Consider the following 9,445-nt stretch of genomic DNA (forward strand, 5'->3'; position numbering starts at 1 on the left):
ATTTTCTACAGAGAAAATATTTTCTAATTTAAGTTGGAGCTATCTGTGCAGTGGTTTCTCTACAGTTGTACATACAAGTTTTTACTCTAAAATTAGCTAATGTATAAAATACTACCCTATACCATAATAATGACAGTAATACTTTGAAAAAAAAAAAAGACCACCCATAATATTGGAAAAAAAATTCCTGCAAATCGCGTATCTGACAAGACACTAGTAACCGGAATATATAAAGACCTCTAACAACTCAATAATAAGAGACAAATAACCCAGTTTTAACATGCGGAAAGCATCTGAATAGCCATCTCTCCAAAGAAGGTACATGAAGGGCCAGTAAGCACACGGAACGCGGCTCACCATCGTGGTCATTTAGGAAATGCCAATCAAAGAGAAATGAACACCGCTACAGAAAAATGTGTACAGTGATGATCATGGCAGTGCTGTGCCTAAAATCCAAGCGGTGGAAACAACCCCAGTGTCTGTCCATCAACGAGTGAAGGGGGTAAACAAAATGTGATGTATTCACATGGGGGACACTATTCAGCCATAAAAGGAAATGACAGACGGACCCACGCCACAATACGGATGAACCTAGAAAACACACCAGGTAAGAGAAGCCAGGCACCCCGGACTGCCCACTGCATAATTCCATTCCTGTGAAATGCTCAGGTTAAGTAGGTTATAAAGACAGGAAGGAGATGAGAGGTTTTTTGGGGACAGGGCAAGCCGAGGCGAGAATGACGACTGCTAAGGGGAACAGAGTTTCTTTTGGGAGAAGGAAAAGTTTTAAAATCAGATTGTGGTGATGGTTGCACAACCCCTCCATATACTGGGAAAAAACCTATAATCCCTCTCAACTTATTTACCATAAATTAAAAAATGTAACACCCAAGTGCTACTTTACAATAACAATAAATAAATAAATGGGAGAAAGATCATTTGCTATAATGTTTGTTGTGAGAACCACATTTGTGCATTTTTTTCTACGAAAAATCAAGCAGTATGCCCAGCCTGGTGACATAGTGAAACCCTGTCACTACAAAAAAAATTTTGGCTGGATTGCGGTGGCACAATCATGTCTCACTGCAGCCTCAACTGCCCAGGCTCAAGCGATCCTCCCAATTCAGCCTGTGGAGTAGCTGGGACTATAGGTGTATGCCACCATGCCCACCTAATTTTTGTATTTTTTGTAGGAATGCAGTTTTGCCATGTTGCCCAGACTGGTCTCAAACTCCTGGGATCAAGCGATCCTCCCACCTTGGCCTCCCAAACTGTTGGGATTACAGGCGTGAGCCACCACATGTGGACCCAAAATACATATTTTTTAAGATTAGCTGGACATGGTGGTGTGTCTGAAATCCCAGCTACTTGGGAGGCTGAGACAGGAGAATCACTTGAGCTCCGGAGTTCAAGGGTGCAGTAAACCATGATCATGCCACTATACCCCAGCCTGGGTGACAGAGGGAGAGACCCTGTCTCTGAAAAAAAAAAAAAAAAAGGCATGACTGGGCGCAGTGGCTCATGCCTGTAATCCTAGCACTCTGAGAGGCTGAGGCGGGTGGATCACCTGAGGTCAGGAGTTTGAGACCACCTGACCAAAATGGTGAAACCCCGTCTCTATTGAAAATACAAAAATCAGCTAGGCAGGTAGGTGAGTGCCTGTAATCCCAGATACTGGAGAGGTTGAGGCAAGAGAATCACTTGAACCCAGGAGGCAGAAGTTACAGTGAGTCAAGATCACATCATTACACTCCAGTCTGGGCGACAGAGTGAGACGCTATCTCCAATTAAAAAAAAAAAAAAAGGCAGTACAGCATGGTTCCCAGCCAGGGCTGCACTCGCCTGCAGTATCAGCAGCACATGCGGGGCTTGACATCACTGTGTCAGAAAGCACCAAGACCCTTCATCAACATTATTTTTCCTTATAGGCCTTTCTGCAAATAAAATCTAGTGATTCAGATAAATTTCTATAAAGAGGAAGAAGATTTGGAGGGAGCCACTCACGGTAAGACTCACTACTAAAATCTGTGTGCACTGAGAACTTACAACCAGCCAGGTCCTATGCTAAGAGATCACATATTTAGCCCATTTAATTCTAGTGACCAGTGAGGTAGGTACACAGATGAGGAAACTGAAGCACATCTATCAGAGTAGGATACCAATAGATTATGCCTCAAAGTGGTAAACAAGCAAAAAAATCTCACTATAAGCATACTATTAATTAATTAATTTATTTATTTATTTTATTTATTTAGAGATGGAGTCTCACTCTGTTGCCCAGGCTGGAGTGCAGTAGTGCAATCTCGGCTCACTGCAACCCCTACCTCCCGGGTTAAAGTGATCCTACCACCTCAGCCTCCTGAGTACCTAGGACTACAGGCATGCGCCACCATGCCTGGCTAATTTTTTGAATTTTTAGTAGGGTTTCACCATGTTGGCCAGGCTGGTCTCGAACTCCTGACCTGAGGTGATCCACCCACCTTGGCCTCCCAAAGTGCTGGAATTACAGGCATAAACCAACACGCCCAGCCTAAGGATACTATTTAAAAATACGGGCCAGGCATGGTGGCACTTGTAATCCCAGCAACTTGGGAGGCCAAGGTGGGAGGATCACTTGAGCCCAGGAGTTTGAGACCAGCCAGGGCAACATGGCAAGATGCCACCTCTACAAAAATTCAAAAATTAGCCAGGCATGGTAGCAAGCCCTTGTAGTTCCAGCTACTCAGGAGGCCAAGGTGAGAGGATCACTTGAGCCCAGCAGTTCAAGACCTGCCTGGGCAACAGAGCAAGACCCTGTCTCAAAAAAAATAAATAAACAACCACTAACCTCAAGTGGATTTCAGTGCTGCCCAGCAATTCTGCTACACGTCCCTACTCCAGCCCTCTCCAGGATGACGCATTCTTTCACCTCTCCTACCTCAAACCTCCCACATCTCCCATTTCTCTGTTCTCGTTGGATGACCTTAGTTCCTGGTCACTGAGAACACAAATGCAATCAGAGGGAACTTCCACGAGATCCCACTACACCTACCCATCGGTCAGCAAGCGTGTGCTCCCTGCGAAGTGAACGCCCACTCCTGCACAAGGTCTCCTCGCCCTAGCCTGCTTAAGGGTATCGCTCTGAGCAACTCTCCGTCTCTGGCCTCCTTAGCTCCTGCATTCTGCTGAAGCAACTGCAACCTCTCACATCTTAAACTCTCTTGGCTCCACGTGCCCTTCAATGTGCACCCCACTTCTCAGCTCCCTTCTGCAAAAAAGTCCTCATGAGTCGTTTACCCTGGCAAGGGTCAGGGGCTCACACCTGTAATCCCAGCACTTTGGGAGGCCGAGGTAGGAGGATCACTTGAGCCCAGGAGTTTGAGACCAGCTATAATAACACAAGACTCTGTCTCTACAAAAATAATAAATAAACAGGCCGGGTGCAGTGGCTCACACCTATAATCCCAGCACTTTGGGAGGCCAAGGAGGGCAGATCACTTGAGGTCAGGAGTTTGAGACCAGACCTAACAACATGGCGAAACTCCACCTCTACCAAAAATACAAAAATTAGCCGGGCATGGTGGCACCTGCCTGTAGTCCCGCCTATTTGGGAGTCTGACGCAGGAGAATCACTTGAACCGGGGAGGTGGTTACAGCTAGCCGAGATCACGCCACTGCACTCCAGCCTGGGCAACAGAGTGAGACTGTGTCTCTAAATAAATAAATAAATAATCACCTACCTGTCGTGTCTCTGACTTCTTTCCTCCCCTATCCCATCAGGCTTTTGCCCCAACCACCCTACCACAATGACACCCATGTGGCTAAATCCCATTGCCGACCCCCAGTATGCAACTTATTTGACCTAACAGTGTTGGACTGTTGATCCGGCCTTCTCTGTTTTTTTGAGACAGAGTCTCGCTCTGTTGGCCAGGCTGGAGTGCAGTGGCAAAATCTCAGCTCACTGCAACCTCCACGTCCCGGGCTCAAGAAGTCCTCCTGCCCCAGCCTCCCGAGTAGCTGGGACTACAGGCATGCACCACCACGCCTGGCTAATTTTTATATTTTTAGTAGAGATGGGGTTTCACCGTTTTAGCCAAGCTGGTCTCGAACCACTGACCTCAGGTGATCCACCTGTCTCGGCTTCTGAAAGTGCTGGGATTACAGGCGTGGCGTGAGCCACTGCACCCAGCCCCTTCCTTCTCTCTTGACAGGCGTTTTTCACTTGGCATCCAGCACAGACAGCACAACTCCTGCTTTTGCTCTGACCTCTCAATCGCCCTGCCCTTGAACACTGAAGGACCTAGGCTTAGTGCCCAGCCTCTTCACTCCTTCAGTGATCCCATTTGGTCATGTGGCTTCAAATACCCACTAGTCGCTGATGACTTTGTTTCCTCATTTACAGGTCTCTTCTTAACCCTCTCCTTGAACTACACTGCCAACTCAACTGTGTCTTTGTATGATTATATACATACATGGTCATATACATGTACATATACACATATATACATGTATATATTGAACTCCTGACCTCAAGTGATCCCCCCGCCTCGGCCTCCCAAAGTGCTAGGACTACAGGTGTGAGCCACCGCACCAGGCCACATGCTGTTTATACACATATTACACGTGTGTATACATATATATACATAACGTGTGTGTGTGTGTGTGTATGGTGTGTATGGTCGGGCATGGTGTCTTACACCTGTAATCGCAGCACTCTAGGAAGCCGAGGCAGGGGGCTCACTTGAGTTCAGGAGTTCCACACCAGCACAGTCAACATGGCAAAACCCTGTCACTACTAAAAATACAAAAATTAGCCAGGCGTGCTGGTGCCTGCCTGTAATCCCAGCTACTTGGGAGGCTGAGGCAAGAGAATCACTTGATGGAGGTTGCAGTGAGCTGAGATAGCGCCACTGCACTCCAGCCTGGGCAACAGAGCCAGACTCCATCTCAAAAAAAAAAATATATATATATATATGTGTGTGTGTATATAAACTGTGTATATATCTAACTATATGTATCGTATATATACCATCTACACACAGATCATCGCAAGCTTAAGAATTCATAATCAAAACTCCTGATCATCCTTCACAAACCTGATCTTCCTGGTGTTCATTCTTTACATAAACATCCATCTCATGAAGTTCACATTGCAGCTCAAGCTGAAAACCTTTGTGCATCCACACGCTCTTTCTCACATACTCAGCCAACCCACCACCAGCTCCCATTGGTTTACCACTGAAATACACCCAGAGTGTGACTCCCTTACAATTCTCTGGGTATCCCGGTCCAAGCCACCACCTCTCACAATGGCTTCTAAACTCCTCAATCAGATTGTATGTCACCTCCACTCGAAAACTTCCCAAGCTGACCCCACTTCCACCTGGAGGAAAAGTAAGGTTCTTGGAGCTTGTAAAGGTCCCCACGATAGCCTTGGCCCCTCCCTGAATCTCTGGGGCCGCACCTCCTCTTTCTCTGTGCCTAAATTGGCCCAGCCACACTGGGCTCCCGGCTGTTTACATCTGCACCTGCTGTTTCCTCTACCTGGAATGTTCTGGTGCCTCACTCCTCCTCCTCTCCACCCTCGACCCCCCCGTTCTCATCTTCTCCATGGCAGTTATCACCACCTGCTCTGTGCACCCTGTTCATCTGTCTCTCCCCTCCAGAAAGTAAGTTTACTAGATCACAGACTTGTCTCCACTTGTTTACGGCTGCAGCCCAATGCCCTGAACAGTGCTGACACACAGCAGGAACCCTTTGAACATTTTTTTAACAATGAATGAATGAATGATGGCAGGAAGGAAATGGAAAGCATGCTTATGATGAAAAGTGAGGCCGGCCGCGGTGGCTCATGCCTGGAATCTCAGCACTTTGGGAGGCCGAGGTGGGAGGAACCATCGCTTGAGCTCAAGAATTTAAGATCAGCCTGGGTAATATAGTGAGACCCCATTGCTACAAAAAACATTTTTAAAAATTATCCGGGCGTGGTGACGTAGGCCTGTGATCCCAGCTACTCGGTAGGATGAGGCGGGAGGACGGCATGGGCCCAGGAGGTGGACGCTGCAGTGAGCTATAATTATGCAACTGCACTTTAGCCTGGGTGACACAACGAGACACTGCCTCAAAAATAAAAAAAGAGAAGGTGAGAGCTGAAAGCCTCGGGGGGCAATCAAGGCTTAATGAATTCTAACTCGCGTCTTCAAAGGAAGACAATGAAACCAGAGCCACCGCGAGGGCTGACGGCCTAAGAACTAGGAGCTGGCGGCGTCCCTTCCGCTCGCCCGCGCCGGGGTAAACCAGAGGCGATGAGGATGTCGTAGCCCGCGCCGGGCCTCCCCAGCACTGCAGACTCCAGGGCCGCCGCCGGGTCGCCCGCGCCAGGCCTTCACGCAACCACGTGGAAGGGGCGGAGCCCTGCGGGAGCCCGCCCCAGGGCTCTGGGTCTCTTTGGCCCCCTGACCCGTCAGCCACCCCGCCGCGACCCCACGCGCCTACCTGCGTCCACCTTGCCCACCTGCGTTTGCCAAGCAGCCCCGCGGACTCCGGCTTCCGGCAGGGACCCCCGCCTCAGGTACGCGTTAGTTCCGCCTTCAAGAGGGTGGAGCTTCCCTTTGGGCGAAATCTGCGTCCGTCTCTCCGCTGGCTAATGGCAAACATCCGCAGCACGGGTATCGGAGCCAGGCCTGGGCGCGGGATAGTGACGCCATCTCTAGGGGCCTCGAGTTGCTAGGATAGCAGCCGGTTGCCAAGGTAACCAGCTCTGCCCAGTACACGTGCAGATGACTGGGTTCGGGCCCTGCAGCGCTCGGGGTGTCTGGGATGCAGCTGCCCCGGCCCAGGGCGCCACAGGGTGGGGCCTCCTCCGAGAGTCATGGAGCTCCACTCGCAGTCGAAATGGGTGAGCTACGGCTGTTGCGAATAACACAAATAGGACTCAAACTTCGTGCTGAATTAAATAATCAGCATAGGTGCTAAAAAGTAAATATACAGGGTGGATACTATTTTAATAATGCTTGTGTCCGGGCTCGGTGGCTCTGTGATCCCAGCACTCTGGGAGGCCGAGGCGGGCGGATCGCTTTAGCTCAGGCGTTGGAGACTAGCCTGGCCAACATGGTGAAACCCCGTCTCTACTAAAAATACAAAAATTAGCCGGGCGTGGTGGCACATGCCTGTAATCCCAGCTACTCAGGAGGCAGAGGCAGGGGAATAATTTGCGCCCGGGAGGTGGAAGTTAAAGCGAGCTGAGTTTGTGGCACTGCACTCCAGCCTGGGCGACAGAGACTGTCTTAAAAAATAAATTAAAAAAAAATAAAAATTAGCCGGGTGTGGTGGCACGTGCCTGTAGTTCCTGATACTCCAAATGCTGAGGTGAGAGGATTGCTGGAGCCTAGGAGATAGAGGCTGCAGTGAGCTATGATGGAGTCATTGCACTACAGCCTGGGCAACACAGCCAGACTCCATCTCAAAAAAAAAAAAAAGCATAATTTTAAGTTACCCAGTAATTTAGTGCTTGGCAGCCATATTAAGTATGATGTACCTTGCCTCAGGAATCCAAAGGTGACAAGCAAAGAAGGTGCATTCTTCCTTGCTGGTAGAAGATTGCATCTGTTTCCTATTTCTGTGTAACAAATTAACCCAACATTTAGCAGCCTAAAAGAACATTTATTTTCTCTCAGTATCTGGGGGTCAGGAAAGTGGGCGTGGCTGAGCTCTGTGCCTCTGCCTCAAGGTTTCACCAAGTTGTGGTCAAAGTGTCTGCCAGGGCTGTGATTTCATCTGAAAGCTTGTCTGGAATGATCCACTCCCAAGCTCACACACATGAATATTGTAAGGACTCAGTCCTCCAAGGTCATTGCCCAAACACTGCCCTCAGTTCCTTGGAACGTGGGCCTCTCCACAAGGAAGCTCACAACACAACAGCTGGCTTGCCTTAGAGCCAGCGCACACAAGAGGGGGCACACACAAGACGGATGCCACAGTCTCCTTGCACCCTCATCTCAGAAGTGATTTCCCTTGGCTTTTGCCATATTCTGTTCATTAGAAGTTGGCCAGATGCGGTGGTTTACGCCTATAATCCCAGCACTTCATAAGTCTGAGGTGAGTGGATCACTTGAAGTCAGGAGTTCAAGACCAGCCTAGCCAACATAGCGAAACCCCATCTCTACTAAAAATACAAAAATTAGCCAGGCGTGGTGGCACACACCTGTAATCCCAGCTACTTGGGAGGCTGAGGCATGAGAACTGATTGAACCTGGGAGGATGGAAGTTGCAATGAGGCGAGATCACATCACTCCAGCCTGGGTGACAGAGTGAGACTCTGGCTTTAAAAAAAAAAAAAAAAAAAAAAAAAAGGCCGGGCGTGGTGGCTCAAGCCTGTAATCCCAGCACTTTGGGAGGCCGAGGCGGGTGGATCACGAGGTCAAGAGATCGAGACCATCCTGGTCAACATGGTGAAACCCCGTCTCTACTAATACAAAAAAATTAGCTGGGCATGGTGGCGCGTGCCTGTAATCCCAGCTACTCAGGAGGCTGAGGCAGGAGAATTGACTGAACCCAGGAGGCGGAGGTTGCGGTGAGCCGAGATCGCGCCATTGCACTCCAGCCTGGGTAACAAGAGCGAAACTCCGTCTCAAAAAAAAAAAAAAAAAAAGGCCGGGCGCAGTGGCTCGTACCTGTAATCCTAGCACTTTGGGAGGCCAAGGGGAGATGGATCACCTGAGGTCAGGAGTTTGAGACCAGCCTGATCAACATGGAGAAACTCCATCTCTACTAAAAACTACAAAATTAGCCAGGTGTGGTGGCATATGCCTGTAATCCCAGCTACTTGGGAGGCTGAGGCAGGAGAATTGTTTGAACCCGGGAAGCAGAGGTTGCGGTAAGCCAAGATCACGCCATTACACTCCAGCCTGGGCAACAGGAGCGAAACTCTGCATCAGAAAAAAAAAAAAAAAAAAAAAAAGTGAATCATACCAGGTGCAGTGGCTCACACCTGTAATCCCAGCACTTTGGGAGGCTGAGTCAGGAGGATGGCTGGAGATCAGGAGTTCAAGACCAGCCTGGGCAACACAGTAAGACCTCCTGTCTACAAAAATAAAAAATTAGCTGAGTGTGATGGCACACACCTATAGTCCCAGCTATTTAGGAGGCTGAGGTTTAAGGATTGCTTGAGCCTGGGAAATGGAGGCTGCAGTGAACTATGATCACACCACTGCACTCCAGCCTGGGTGACAGAGTAAGACCCTGTCTCAAAAAAAAAAAGGAAAAACAATTTTTTTCATTTTTGGAATTGATATGGTTTGGCTGTGTCCCCGCCCACATCTCATCTTGAATTGTAGCTCTTATAATTCCTATGCATTGTGGGAGGGACCCGGTGGGACATAATTGAATCAGTTTCCCCTGTACTGTTCTCATGGCAGTGAATAAGTCTCATGAGATCTGATTTATAAGGGGAAACCCCTTTTGCTTG

At 48.8% G+C, this 9,445-nt stretch overlaps 1 protein-coding gene across 3 annotated transcripts in view; it reads right to left on the bottom strand.

Moving 5' to 3' along the window:
* Positions 1-6,617, bottom strand: part of CUNH7orf50 (chromosome unknown C7orf50 homolog) — a 131,960-nt gene extending 125,343 nt beyond the window's left edge. Inside the window, exon 1 of one of the 3 annotated variants that reach the window (XM_021668814.2) lies at positions 6,494-6,617. The gene's annotated coding sequence lies outside the window, so the exon portion shown is untranslated. Of the gene's footprint in view, positions 1-6,474 lie in introns of all 3 variants that reach the window. The other 2 variants (XM_064372034.1, XM_012470916.3) reach the window with 2 other exon arrangements.
* Between the last annotated feature and the right edge of the window lie 2,828 nt (positions 6,618-9,445).

Source organism: Aotus nancymaae, unplaced genomic scaffold (genome assembly GCF_030222135.1).
Source record: "Aotus nancymaae isolate 86718 unplaced genomic scaffold, 86718_ANA_hifiasm-v0.15.2.pri h1tg000263l, whole genome shotgun sequence".
In the NCBI taxonomy this organism is placed as follows: Eukaryota; Metazoa; Chordata; class Mammalia; order Primates; family Aotidae; genus Aotus; species Aotus nancymaae.